General features: G+C 37.1%; 1 protein-coding gene across 1 annotated transcript in view; it reads left to right on the forward strand.

Annotated features, from left to right (window-relative positions):
• The window catches only part of DYRK1A (dual specificity tyrosine phosphorylation regulated kinase 1A), an 86,702-nt gene that overhangs the window by 14,021 nt on the left and 56,931 nt on the right, over positions 1–15,750 (forward strand). The window lies entirely within an intron of this gene.

The raw sequence follows: 15,750 nt of genomic DNA on the forward strand, positions 1-15,750 counted from the left end.
TTCTTTTCTTTTCCTAACTTATATTGGAAATGAAGCTGTCAGTGTAGTGTAGGTTTTATGAACTGAGACAAGAGTTCTCTGTTGTGATCATCTTCATGATTCTATTATGTTCAGTGTTTCCTTTTTGCCTTGCACTGGAAACTGGTTGTATGAAGGGCTACAGAGATGAGTCTGTTAGGCTGCAGTCAGTCCATTTGGTGTACCTGGTAGGAGCTCTGAATTTTGCTTTTCTTACCCCTTTTTCTGTGCCTCTGCGATCTCATACGTTGCTCTCCTGTTTCAGATGTGTCTGGAAGAACTGTATTCCTCCTAAGGATACCTCTGCTGGCATCATCCACAGAGTGTGTCAGATCACACTCATGACCTTCTTATTGAGCTCTCTCACAAAATGGGAAGAAGAGCAGGTCTATGTCAAAAGTTTTCTTTTCACATAATTTTTTCTTAAAAAGACAGCACATCATTGCATGAAATACACCAGTTCAGTAACATTCATAGAAGATTAAAGAAAAAAATCTACTGGAAAAGTGGCTTTGTTTTGGAGTCTTTCCACTTAGCAAGCTATTCTTGGTAGTCTGCAAGGACTTCAGTGAGACACTGAAGATTTTCTTGCCCCTTTATTTCCTGGATACCTCAGACATGGTGATCTTGAGTACTGTTTGGAGGTCTGTAAGGTCAGGATTTAAAAGCCTTTTTAATTTTTTTTTTTTTTTAATTTGTCCTCATTTCCTTCCTGCAACCTGCCTTATTAAAATAATTTTAGGAATTTTTATCAGGAAAAAAAATGCTACAGGAAACCAAACTCCTCTGGTCAGAACCCTAGCAACTTATGATGCTGGCAGAGATACTCTTAAATAATCAGAAAGTTATATAACCTTAGCATGTCCTAGAATTACCTAAACAGTAATTTTGTCAAAGTTTTAGTGCAATGTCTGCTTCTTGAACAAATGACAAATAACCCAGCATTCAGTTGATCAGCGTATACCCGGTATTTGGATGCTGGAATTGGTGAAGTTCACAGAAACTGTCTTAAAGGTTCGCTGTTTGTCCCCATAAAAGTCTAGTTAGACAAAATTAGTCTGAAAGGCCTCTGTTAATTTTCCTGGGCTTTATCTTGATGAGAGATGTCTTTTAGACTTTTTCTTATGACTGCCATCAGAGAATATTCAGAAATGAATTCCATATATCTCCGTAGTGACTGTACTGAAAAAGGGTTTCAAAAGACCATTATCCCAAGTTGAGAGACTACACATTCAGGACCAGAATATAACACAGTTATTTAAATTTAAAAAAAAAAAAAAAAAGTCGTATTGTCCTGAGTTCTTTAAAACCTTTAGTACAACCTTCTTATTCTGTTGTATGAGTGAAAGCAAAGTCTCTCACATTTGTTGTGGGCTAAAGGGGGGGGGGGGGGGGGGGGTGTAGGTAGGTATGTATGTGGTCAGTTACTGATGATAAGCTGACAAAATATAACTTGTTTTAAAAGTGATTGTGAATTTGAACTCAAGAGCTGTCAAATTTGGATTGAGTTACCTTATGGCAGGGTATCTGCAACCTCTTTACATTCATAAAAACTTCCACACCAGAAAGTTACTGTCTTCTACATTTATAAGCAGAAAATAATACCGTTTTAATGGTGTTTGGCAATCCATTCTGCTTGATGAAAGTCTGTCATGGTTTCTTAGTCTTTGAAGGCTTTTCAGTGATTTTTGTGGAGTACTCCATACATTGATGAATGCTTGATGAGGAATTAATGGATGAAAGTCTAAAAGAGTTGTGTAGAAGGTCATATTAAATTATGATGACTATGTTCTGGGCTTCATGGTGTGGGGTTTTTGTCCAGGATTTTGTTTTTTATTTTTTTCCTAAATTTACAGCCCAAAGGGCAGTGGTTTTGTCTGGCAGAACAAGTGTTTTGGTATCTCCAGTGAGCTACCTGTAACTGTATTTTGTAGAGGCATAGAACTGCCATGAATGTTTGATGAAATCTCTAATCAATGTGATAATAAAAGTGCCCCAGTAAAGATTTTATTGATTGATATGGACCCACTGTCTGTAATGGCTCTTTTCCTTGTGTGTGCATGCATTCACATGCATATATGACTTGAGTAGGGTGTTTGAATTCTTCTTGATGGATTATAATACCATTTAAAACTCAGTAAAATTTTACAGCCTACTACTTCCAAGTAGTATCTTGGTGTATCTTGGGATATACCAAGATTTGCTTTAATATTATGTTTAATGGCAGGGATGGCGGCCAGCAAGATAATAAAACAAGACCTCAGAGTTTTAAATCTGAAAAAGAAGGTGTTTTGACTTCATCACTAGATTATATGAAAATTTACTGAAGTTCATTAATTTATATCCTTCTTCAATGAGAGTTTTCTAGGTCAGTGGTTCCTTAACCAGGGAATAAGGCCATGGTAAATGAACTACAGATGGAACTTAAAACCATGTTGAATTATGTTAAGTTAAAAAATACTCTGTTAGGATGATTCATATTTTGTTAAAAATTTTTGGAGCTGGCTGATCTATATTCTGAGAAGTGTTAGGGCTGTAGTTCTGGAGTGAATGATGAGAGGAAAATGTGGAATCTTTACTTAATCATGTATTTATTTACTACGTTGGAGGAACAAAGAACGTCGAAACCTATTTGTGCATTTTTTGTTGATTTACTTTGGAGACTTTTCTTTACCATAGTTTTGGCATGCCTTGTGTTGTATTGGAGATTACCTCATGAGCATGATACAAGAGTTACAGTAGTTTCCTCCTTCAAAGATGGTTTACGAGACAGAGAGGAATTAAGCTAGGGCCCCAGATGGACTTGTAGCCCTCATCATTACAACCCCTTGTTTTGCCAATTATTAGGCCTAGCATAAAGATGAACCAATAACCAAATTGTATTTGATACAAAAGGGTCAGTACATGGGTGAGCACTGGGGGTACAAACAAGTCAGTCAGATTATACATAACTGACATCAATCCCACTGACCCCAACAATGACACCCCATGACCAACAATAGGGGGAATAAATGGTGAAATGCAGTTTCCCATAGAAGGGTGAGGAGGCAACTTGAGTTAACAAGCTAAATACATAAGACCAAGGAAGCCACATACTGAATCTCTACACAGCCTGTATTTACAAAAGCCAGACCTGACTGGAGCCCAGTCCCAGGGAGGCAGGAGGTCCTTCCCCAACAGGGAACTCTGCACAGTGCACCCACCTCACAGACAGACACTCCCCTTCCTGCAAGTGGTCCCAGCTTTTATCCCTAAGTGGGACACCTGACCTTTGTTTACTTAATGCAGGACACCTTGGGCTCATTTACCCAATGGCTCTCCCTGCAAGGCCAGCCGCACCCTGGAGAGAAGCCTAAAGGCAAACTCACCCCCCCTTTGTGAAGGGCTGTGGGAATCACCCATATGTCAACCTTAATTTGGGGCTTGGGGTTGAAACCCCAGCGTTTCACCCCTGCCTCTGGTGCCTGGATATTGCAGGGGAACATGACATGGCTGTTTGACAGCAGCCTAAATTGGATCACAAGAGACTGTCTCTGTCCGCTTTCTCCTTTGGTTAAGCATACTTGCAAGTTCTCTTCATTTATGTTTTTGCTTTACTTTTCCATGTTGGGCCATCTTAAGAAGCTAAGCACAGAAACCTACTGATTTAAATAAAGGTAAAAACTTTACTGCCAATTTAGCTACCTAAAGTGTTTCATCATGAGGGGGAGTAGTGCCAGGAAGATGAGTCTTGTCTGTGACTTCCTATTTTCTTGTAAGTAGTAGCCCTGAGTTTGGTCAGTTAGTGAAATCATGCTTGGTGGGAAGTTACGTTTTGTGGCATAAACTGAGCTAGCATCTTCTTTGGCCTGTTAACCTTTTTGTTCTAGCTTTATGTTTTTCTTACCATTTGCCGAGCCATTTCAGTTTACTAAACTGGCATGAAATTAACCTAACAAAGATAAGAACAGTTTTTAATTGGGTCATTAAGTTGATTATTTTACTGTATATTCACTGTGGACGCTGAAGCTTTGCAAGGAAGGGTGCCCGCTGTGCACTGGAGAGTTGGGAAGGACAGAGGGCTGCTGCTGTGACGGTTCAGTGTGCTCCTCAGATGGAGGGAACCGAACTCACGTTGTTCAGTTGCAGTGAGAATACCTAGATCACCCGGCTTTTCAGATGTTCTTGGCAGCTGCCCTTGAGTCCCATGTAATCTGTGCCATTGTACAAAAAAGAACCAAAGAATCACGGGACAGAGGGGAGAGAAAAGGAAATGTGACTCTCTAATCCAGTGATTAGTGTGCTTACTTTAAGGGAAGAGGAAAAAGAAACTTTCTGGGATTTAATCAGTGCTTATGCATTTTACAGGAAATGGCTCATGGATAATGTTTTATTTTTTCGGTGGAAAGATATTATGTGAATTATGAAAATGTAGGACAACCATGAAGTTAGGAATGATATGCAAATAAAGTGGAGAGAGTGTGGGAGAGTATAGATGGAACAGAATACTTTGTATCAGAGAGATATATTCTCTTTACTCTTCAGTTATTTGTCAAGGGGCTTTAAAGCTCATTTTTTTTGATAGTGAAATTAAGTTAATTTTCTGAAGGACTTAATCTGATAAATTTGGTAAGTTTGTCTTTGCATTTGTTAATTCATATGTTGAAATAAAAATAGTGATAGTTTTTGAAATGTGTTTGAGTGTATGTAGTAAGTGAAACTCAAAAAAAAGAGGTATTGTGCTTATGCTAGAGGTGTTTTGAATTTTGAAAACAGTGCATTTCCTTAGCTCCTCTAAATTGGGATCTCCTAAGATAACAGAAATAATGTTTCCTATGTGATTGCTGCAGTAATCCAAGACAAAATTATTTTTGCTTTAGAATTCAGATTTCTCTACTGCTGTTACATTGGTCAACCTGAGCCTGAATTAGAACTTAAAGCATATCATAGAAATCTATATAAATACTTAGGCTGGGACATTGAGAGTTGAATGGTAAGGATGCTGGATTTTGGATGCTGGATGTGGTGAAAAGTCTTTTTTTGTTCATTTTGCTTTTCAACATCAGAGAAGTTTGTAGTTGGCATGCCTGATTAAATTTATTTCTTCAAATTTATTTATGTAGGCTATTATGACAAACACAAGCTATATATAGAAAAAAAGCCTGTAAACATTTCACTTGTGTTCCTGAAGTAGAGGTGGGGTCTACTACTATCGATATGAAACCAGATGTTAACTGTCATCTTCAAGGTGCTCTGTGGCAGTTTGGCAAGAACTATGGGCAATACTTTTAGCTGGGTTGCTCTTCTCTTGTACTGTATTCTTAGCCTATACAGCAAACCTTATTATAGATAGTTGTGAGCTCTCTACTTTTGTCTTTCTGTGGACAAATGTGATCTGTTTAGGTAGTGAGCTTTTTAGGTGAGGATGACCATTTTATTGTGTCACACAACACTTAACGCTGTGAGGTTCTCCCTCCATGAGCACAATGCCCTGTTTATTACCCCAGCGCAGTCCTAGAGCATGGCTGCCTCACTTATATATCAGTAAGTTTTTGGGCTCTTGGTCCTGAGGAACTATCAGTTTCAAAGGTCCAGAACATCAAAGACTGCACAAAAATACAAATGAAGTTCTTTGTGACCCAGTAGTGTTAATGCAGAATATAAATGTGTTAGCTATATGCATGTGCTAAGAAGAACAATTAGGTTCTTATTTACTGTGTAGATTTTTAAGCTGAAAGTCAGACTTGGGCTCTGGAGCTGTGCAGAGTCAGCAGAAAACTGATCAAAAAAGATGAATATTTTACATCATAGTAAATTGCAGAACAGACTCAGTGAGACTGGGTCAGGTGCCAGACGTGGTGCAAGAGATGGGCCTGCACTAGTAGTTGAGAGCAAGGAGGGATGCAGGTGGGAACACAGCAGCTGAATCTAAATCAGCTTTGGCTTTTGGGGAACTGCAGCCTGAGAATTCTTATTTTAATGAAATAACTCAGTTTATTCATCATCAATTTTGAATGCATCTGGTTGTCATGGAGCCTGAACTTGACCACTTGTCAATTTTCAAAGCTACTGAACTTCGTATGAACTGGTCTTTGAAAGCATGTTGAACAAGATTTTTAAACATGGTGTTTCTGTACTGACATGTCTGGCATAAGCTGGAGCTTGGTTTTGGGTTTCCAAGTTCAAAAGAGCTGGAAGAACAGTTGTGGTATACATAGTTTTGGAAATAAGGGATTCCTCCTCTCCTTCTTTAAACAACTTTTAGCTTCTCTTTCCCATCTGTTAGCTTAGAGCCTCGGTTACTTTGTCAGTATTCTAAAATCCTAGAAGTAATATTAAAATTCCATTCAAGCGCCTTTTAACTTGGTAGATCTAGTTAAAAGGCAAATCTGAGTTCTGTAAGCAAACTCAAGTTGTGGTTATGTCCTCATTTGCTACACTTGCATGGCTATTCCATACTCCCATTTTAGTACTACACTTGGGATATGTAGAAAAAGATAAATAATGCACTGGGGCTTTGAGTTGTGCAAATAGAGAAGGAGGGTATCCTTCCACTTTGAAGAGTGTGTTTAGAGTTACTTTTAGGAACAGCCATTTGTAAGCCAAAACTGCTTTGGTTGCTGCTGTCAACCTACTAAAACAGACTCTTCCCTTTGCCTTTCTGGAGAGGCAGTGTGTACCCTATTTCTGAAGTACTGAGTTTGACTATTTTAATGTAAATGTGAAGCCTGAGAACTTGCCTAAAATATAACTTGCCTGCATAAAAATCATCACCTGATGATAAGACAGACTGTGTCTTGTGTATTTCCCTGAGAGAAGTAAAAAAGGAGAAAGCCTAGAGCAGAGGCTGTCTTCCATGGCAGGCTTCTTACATGACTGTGCTCTATATATAGTAATTTTAGTATTTTTTCTTAGTCATGGGTGAGTTACCATCAGAATGTTGTTGTGGCTGAAGTCTTGTTGGAAAGACTGTATGATTTGGCTAGCTCATTGACTGATTTTTAAGGGCTAGATAATTTTTTTTAGAAGGTTTACATTGAGTTCTGCAGGATTTCTAGGATGATAAAAGTATGTATTTGTAACTGAAGAGATGTCTTCCTTTTTATGCTCCTTTCAGATGCAGTGGCTCAGAAACATCTCTGAACAACTGTCCCCAGAAAAGCTGTCTGTGGGTGAAGTCTGATAGATGCATTAAGGAAAACTCTGATGTTTGAGAACTAGATATTTTCAGTTAGTTTCTTTGGATACAAGGCAGAAGTAGACAAGCTTTCAGTCTTTCAGCCTAAACTGAAGTTTGAGCAGCTAAATCTGATTTATCATGTTAAAGTAGAAAGGGTATCAGTGGTAATTCTCCATTGTCACTTTTCATATTGGAAGTATACCTGCTATATACCTACTATACACACAGAAGGTGTGGGGATTTATGGGGCGAAGACTGGTTTAAGACCCAGGCATATGGTTAACATATGACCAGAGAGTACCTATGCATATTCTTGTCCAGTTGAAATCTCCAGAATATTGAAAGGCAAAGGTAGATTGTTGCCTTGCCATTGTCAACGGGAGCTGTCATATGGGAATCAGTTAAACAGCAGTTAGTTCATGGTGTGCTTGAAAAAGTTAAAAAGTATTTAAAAAGGCACACAAATCAATGTGTGACTTGAAACAAGCCACTTGCCCAAAGTCTTAGAAATAAGCACCATCTATTTATGGAGCTAGCCAGCAGTTTACGGTTGTGTGTGGTTGCTTGATTTGTTCTGGTTTTTAATTTGGAAGACTATAGGTGTGCATATCTCCATGTATTAAAATATTTTGGAAGCCTTCAAGATTGAAGGTGCTACTGTATCAGGGCAATGAACATCAGGTTGCCATAAATGTACTTGAAATATGTAACTTTAGATCGTCTTTGAAAGTAACGTCAGAACTATCTGCTGCCAAAGTTGAAATAGTGTAGTCTTATTTCATTTAGACATATGATAGCAGCTCCACAGATAATTTCCCAGGAATCTGTAGAAGTATATGAAGTATTTTTGTAATGGACTTTGTCTGAGTAAGATATTACATGCTGTCTGGTTTTGATGAACTCTGTTACAGTAGTGTTTACTGAAACATAATGATAACCTATTAATTTATTAATTTCTGGTTCCTGTTACATGTACATTGCAGCATGATATGGAATTTGTCATGCTTCAGGGCAGAATTAAAAAGGGAAAAGAAAAAGCAAACAGTTAAAACAAGGAAACAGTAATAATGTCAAAACCCAGTAACGTGAATTTGGTGAAGTTGAATTTTCTTGAATGTGTCATAATATTTTGTATAAAACTCTGGCAGCTGTGAAAACACTGTACCATTCAGATGCCCATTTTATTTTCTTCCATTTCTTTGAATTCCTCTTTTTTAATAGCTGTTTCAGCAACCTTTTGGACAGAAACTGTTGTTTTCACCTGTTGAAAACTAAGATTTTATGTTTTCATCAGTATAAAGACATTGCAGTTAAAATAGCCTGTATTCATAGGGGTGAACAACTGCCCTTACCTCCTGTATGTATGTAGTGTTGCGCGCGTGTGTGTGTATCTGTGCATATGTATGATTTGTGTCTGAACTCCTGCAGGTTTTGAGAGGCTTTTCAGTGCACATTGCTTGTCTGGAGAGCTCTACAAGTGCTGTCCCAACTCTAGTTTAGGATTAATAAGTTGAAGTAGTTGTTTCTGAGTACCCTCTCTTGCCTGGTCTCTGAGAAGGAGAGGGTCTGTTTTGTAAATAGAGGGTACAACAAAGAATGGAAGTAGTAGGTAGTGACCACTGAATTGGAAGAATAGTAAACTGTAGTAATATTAAGACTGTAGTAAAGATTTGTAAATTGAGTGATGTTTGGCCACATTCTGTGGAAATTTTAGGTGTTCCTTTAATTCTTTGTTTGCTTGCTAGCTTTATGGTTGGGAAAAAAAAAAAAAAACCACAAACCAGGGAGAAGTGGAAAGGTTATACTCTTTTGAGACTTTTAGGTCTAAAGTTCTAAACTGATGAATGCAATGTGGCATATGTTTTGCTTTGCATTTTTAAAGTGCTTTTCCTAACCACAAGGAACAGAAACAGTTTTTGTAAATGAATTGATCAATCTTTCTGAGGACATCTATAGAAAAATCTCATCTCTGAAAAGCATTTCAAACACAGTACTCTAGATAAACCTGTTTACAGCCCTCATGGATCTATTTCGAAATAGATTTTACTCACATACTACTGTTTAGTTCATGTTTCACATACTAATGAAAATGTCTCTATTTCTAAAAAAGGGAATTAAATCCTTGCTTATCAGATGTCACATTTTAAGGAAATCATAGGTAGGATGCATGTGTTAACATGAAAAAGAGTTAGCTTATTACATTCATCTGCTTTTGTAAGACAACTGAAATAATTAAAAATATATGGATTTCATAATTAACCTTTGTTTTCCTGGAATTCTGTTGTCTTCATGCTTACGTGAATTTGATGTAGAATTATTTTCAAGAATCATGTAAATAGGACTCTTTAGTAATCGCAGTTGTACTCAGTGAAGCCATTAAACAGTACAGAACGAAGTACTTGGTTATAAGAGTTCAGTGCCATCCAGCAGTTTTGAATAGTTTAACTAATGTTTTGGGGGATGGGCAACTCCTGCTGTAGCATCTCTTTGCTTCTTTTGGTTGAGGGAGGGTAAATACAACGGCCTGACTTCGCTGTTCCAAAAGAGTTAAAATGTAGCCATATCTGTTTTGCTTGACACTGTTAAGCAGGTGGAAAAAAAATGCCACTCCTCCCTCTAATTTGTGGTTCCTTATATGGTCAATATACTGAAAATTGTTTTAAGTTTGTGCTTCTAAAATTAATATTTTTAGTCAATGAGTAACAAAGTAAACATATGCAAATTATCTAAAAAAAATCAAGTATTTCAACTTTTATATTAGTGTGTGGGGCTTTTTTTCCCTCTTAATTATTTTTTTTTTTAAATTCCACCTCCTAAATTGTGTTAGTTTAATTATTTCTAAAACCATAGGCTTTATTCTGGGGTTCACTTAAAGAAATAAATATTTATAAAACAAATCCCAAGTTGTCTGGCTCTATAGGTCAAGTATAACATTTACACTGTTCAGTTCCTTCGTGTACAAGGAAAACAGTACATTTTTTTAGAAGTTATGCATTTCTTTTCATAAAAAGGATAGGTTTAAAAAATTGTATGTTGTAAATCAGGTATTTCAGAGATTCAGATTGCACTTGAAGTCTTACTGAGTTAGTACTGGTATAGCACCAGTGTAGGTCCTTCTATGATAAAATCAGGTGTGCTTCCATGCTTAGTATTTTGACACCAGTACTGGCCTAAGCAGCCCCTTTTTGGCCCAGCTCTCTGTTCCTACTGCCAGACTGCTGTGCATCTATAGTGGACCAGATCAGAGGACTGATATGGCATAAAAAATAGTGGTCTTTTTTTTCTCCCGCTCCCTGTTTTTCCACCTGGGTCAGTTCCACAGTGCAGTTTGCTGAGTGTTCCTGTAATAGTAGCACTGTCTCAGCCAAGCAGCTAGTGGTGGAAAGGATACAGACTGCTTAAGCAGTACTCCTGCTGAAAAGAAATTCTTGCTCTACTGCAACTGTAGTTTTGCCTTTGCCAGGTTTGAATTTGGGTGAGAAACTTTGTGATTTCAGTAAAGCTGCTTGTACATGCTTTCACACTTAAAGGATGGGTTCTTGCATCACGTGTTGTAAATTTAGCATAAGAGGGAAACTAGTCTTTCACAGTATATTCTTTTTAGAGGAACTAATGCTTCTTGGAACACTGAAAATAATTTTACAGTGTACAAGAAAAATGATGGTAGACTGTTTCATTTTAGATGTGGATGTTTCATAAGCATCTCACAAATACTGATCTAGAAACTAGCATAGTCTTCTAGTTTAGCAGTGTGCATTTAAAACTCACTGGGAGCACAAAGCATAATACAAGCTCTTAGGATGAATCGTATATCGGTGAAGTCAATTTTCATTGTTGTCTTTTCACCCTAACTTGGAAACTAATCATGTACAAAAATGTGCTCTTCCCAGAATTTTAACGTTCCCTTTCTTAAGCATGAGGTAAACTAGCATGAAGGTGACTGCTCATAGTTCTGTTGAATATGCAAACTAAACTAAAGTATATTTTCTTGCTGAATTAAGACTTTTAAAACCTAAAAATAGTCATAATGTAGTTACTATTTCAGTGAAAACATTTAGCTAATAGGTTTTCCATAATCCAGAGCACTTAAACCTGGAGACAGGGATCTGTGACTTCTTTGGGAACATGCTAAATGTGATGCTGATCATGAATTACTTGTATTTTGCTTAATACTCAGTATATTGGCTGTCAGGTATAGAAACATGCAGGTGACCATAAAAGTGGATGGGTATGTTGAGTTTTCATGCTGAAACCATACTGTTTTTATTTTATGTGTGTGATTTTGTGGGTGAAATAATGTGAGATGATGTACTGGGTTCTGCTTTGTACACTGGATATACAAATTAGTCTTTTTTTTTTTTTTCTTCTTATGGATTACTTTTATATATAACATCACATCTGTTGGTCCTAAATAGAACAGAAGCAGTAAATACACCTTTCTGTGTGTTTGGTTTTCAGATACATGTTAATTTGTACATCTAAACACACAGGATTTTACCTAGTAACAGCGCACATAGCATGTGCTGTGTGATGTAAAAATAATGATTTTGGAATTCCTCAATCATGTCTCTCTGGGAACTAGTTCTGGAAGTTGACAATTACTAGTACCTTATGAGATTTATTTTACATTTCAGAAGTATTGGTTGGACTTCACATTTTATTATGCAATATTTTGAATAAGGCACCGAATCTGGTGTATTTGGTAAATCTTTTGCCCTGTGTCTTACATCATGCAACATCATTGGTTGTCTCTGTGTAGTTCCAAGAAAAGGCTGTTGAGATGCAGAATAACAACAGCTTAAGAAATTGCTATCATATAGATTTATATATGCCTAGATCTATTATATGTTAATAATGGTATGTTAATAACCTCATTTTCATGGTGTGTACCTCAGGATAATTTTTCTAGTAAATAAATAAATATTTTCACTTCTAAGTAAGTATTTATGTTGCTAGCAACAGGCCTGCCTGTATTTACCGAAGGTCAGTGACCTGAATTATGTTCATCTCTGACAACAGTGTATGTAGTCATGAGATATGCAGAGATTTCTTTGGTAGTTCATGAGTATGATTTCAGAAATTGCAACATAACCTCTTCACAGAGGAAAATCTTCTAGAACTTTTTAATGATTAATCTGCAAAAGGTGCCATACTGAATCTTACAATACAGTGGTAATGAATGAGGAAACTAAATCTATATACAAAGTTTTTAAATTAGTGAAGTATAAAAAGTAAAAACCTCCCTGGCAGACTTTTAATTCAAGATATTGGGTGTGCTATTGTTGATTTTCTGAAAACTCTTTATTTAAATTTGTTAAGGAATAAGCATATATTATTCATATATGCTTAAAGAAAAATTGGAGTGTAAATGTGGCCTTTCTTTAAAGATGTCTGATAGTTGCCTTTAACACTTTGTAAACTTGCACTGAATACAATTGGATAAAATCTTTTAACTCTACGTGCTTTAAATTAGTAACTATTATACGAACGAAGTATGTAACTTGCGTACATTGTTATGTTTATAAAATAATATAGTTTTAAAAAAAAGTCTTACTACTTTGCTGCATCTAGATTGAGCTGAACTGGCTTTCTACTGTGCTCATATGTAACAAAATTGTCCCTGTTTGCAAAATCTCACCATTGGATTGATACCCAGACAAATACAAAAAACAGAAATGGAGGAGGATGATGAAGCATCTTCAGAGAGATGTAATGTTTTTTGCACTTTAATTTTTAGGTTTTTAGAAGTGTGGTTGCTCTGAAACCAACTTTGATTTACAGTGAACCTATTGACATAAGTTGGATATTGAGTGTTTTGAAGGAAGGAGTGGAGCTGTTAAGGAATACAGTGGAATAGAACCTTAGTCCTCAGAGAGGCTAACAGGCAAACCGGGCTTACGGTGCAAGGAAAAGCCTGAGATGTGAAAGCTTTGTTTTTCACAGTCACCATCTTTATAATATGGTGGGGTATAGCATGGGATAAAATGTGCTCAGCATCTTTGGCTTGTCTAACAAAAGATTTTGTAGTAAAGCTGAACTCTACACTTTAAATTATTAATGAATGTGGAGTGGTTTGAGTAGGTAATCCCATTATCTGTATGTTGAAGAGATCAGAGGAGCACTGTGTGTGGGTAGGAGAGATGAAGAGTAGAAAGCAACAGTAATTAAAATAGGAAATAAAAGCGTGAAGTAAAGTTTTAGCGTAGTAGCTTAATACACACGTGATTTCTAAGAACTGCTCTTTTTGTTTAAATGAAAGACTTGAGGTTTTATTCTTTTGCTTGTTATGCCACTTTCATTAATTTGCTTTTCAACACCTTTTTTGGGATCTCTTCCTCCCTCCACTTTTATTTCCAATTCAGTTTTGTAGCAGTAAGTAGATCAAACTGGGTTCTTAAAGCCCAGTAAATGTTATTATTAAGGGGATTCTTCTAGCAATGATTTTACAGACTGTGGAATGAGTGGGACTTGTGCTTGCCTGCTCTTGTCATCAATTTATTATCTGAACCAGGAAGCCCTTGTATGGGCTGTGTAAAAGGCCTTTTGGTTTTAAGAACTTGGTAATGCAGAGGCACAACAGAAGACACTCAGTTACTGAGTTTAATGTGTTACCTCTGCAACTCTTACATGTGATTTGGTTGTATCTGTTTAAAAAAAAAAAAAAAAAGTAAGTTTAAAATGCTACCCTTTTATGTTGTGTGTCTATGATACTGTTACCATCACAGTAACTCATTGTCTTTGTTCTCGGCTACTGTTTTAAGATTGCTCTTTATGTTGTGGATCACTTCTTAGAATACAGTGCTACAATAGACACCTGCCTCCACTGTGGGTTTTAATTCCACTCTAGTTGTCCAGTTCTTCAGAATGTGATAATTGTTGGAGAGTTGTGACTAGACTGAAGAAATGCATTGGTTTGTGGGCGGATGTATTGATTCCCTGTTAATAACCTGTTGATGGCTTCATAGTTACATCAGCAACTCTTACTGTCAGTAGCTCTAACATCATCTTCTAAATTCTAAAATAATTCAGGTCTGTGGTTTCTCGTTTCTTATACTTTTGTGAATTCTTTGAAAGAGAAATACTTTTTCAGAGTTAGTATTATAAGTGATTTTAAAAATAACCTAGATTAATTTCCAGTCAGCAAAAAGCATAGCTTCCTGTGTGTATGAAGTTGCTTTACTGCTTTGACAAAATCAGCTGTGTGATTTCAAGTTCTGTAGCTATAGCTTGCTAGTCTCTGTGTTTATTGGATAGTATGTTCTTATCAACTGATTTCCTCCTCTTATGGTTTGGAATAGAGTTGGCAGTCTGTTGCCCACGACAGTGCTGTATGTTGCTAGCGTTGCAGTCAGTTTGATACAACATTAGGCTGTTGTAAAGCTCCGGAGATGTGCTAATGTGCTGCTTTTGGAGCTTACCATTCCCATTGTAGAACTGGCAGAAGACAATGTATGAATGCTCTGCGATCTATTTTGGCTGAAAATCAGCTAGCTTTGCTCATGTTTGTTGATAGTTTGAACTAAGCTGGCTTATTGAAACTGGCCTTGTACTAATGCAAATGAGAGGTGATCCTTGCTGTATTTGAGCTACAGAGTGGTAAGGACAAAAGAGTCATGCCTTCAGTCTCTGCAGCTACCACTGGAAAAGGCTTTCTCTAATATTAGTGTCCACAGATACTGTGGTTAATAATAATAAAAAATAATAAAAGTAACTTGGACAGAGAGAACTTTCAAAAATGAGATTATAGCTCTGTAGCCTTAAGACACCTAACTAGGCTGGCTGAACATATCTGGTGCTCCAGGACTTCTGTTGTTTGTTTAAATCCAGGGACTATTTAGTGGAAAGAAGAGAAGAGTTTTCTGTTTCTTCCTTTTTTCTTGTTCTTGAGTACGAGTGGCTGCCTCTGCTGTGTTTAGTGGGACTAAGCTCAGTGCAAGACACAAAATCTGTCTCTGTAATGTATACACTTAGCACATGTACCAGACTGAATCTTTTATCCAAATTGAAGCAATTTAGCCATGAGAGTGCCTAGTTTGTAGGGTCTTGTGTAGCCTTAGGCAGTACTCATCAGCCTTGCCAAGTTCATGACTACTGTGGATGTGGCAGTGACATTCTAGGTCTCTGGAACTTCGGCAGTAAAAAACTAAGGCTGTTGATTCAAGATGCGGCATGGGCAGTTTTTGTTTTCCCCCTCCACCTTCTGGAGGCATAACAGCAAGAATTCACCTGCTTGTAAAGTAACAGACCTGCTGAAACATGTGACCCCTACATGTATCAAAAAAGTAATTCTTCCTTCCACCCCTTTTTGGTTTTGTGTGTCTATGAATGCATGTCACATTTCCATGGCACAAGGAAGAAGCCAGTGTGGTGACAGAAAAACTAGCTTGGGTTAAGGTATATACAGTGTTTAAACAGTCACTGCTGATGAAATGGAGTGAACTGCAACAGTCTGCTCAAATTGCAGTATCTAAGTGCATTTTAGGCTAGACACACTTTCTCTTAGTTATGTATATCAGGAGGTGTTTAAATAGTAATAATTAAGACCCTACAATTTGAGCTGTTAGGTAATTTGC

This window comes from Athene noctua, chromosome 1 (genome assembly GCF_965140245.1).
Source record: "Athene noctua chromosome 1, bAthNoc1.hap1.1, whole genome shotgun sequence".
Classification (NCBI taxonomy): domain Eukaryota; kingdom Metazoa; phylum Chordata; class Aves; order Strigiformes; family Strigidae; genus Athene; species Athene noctua.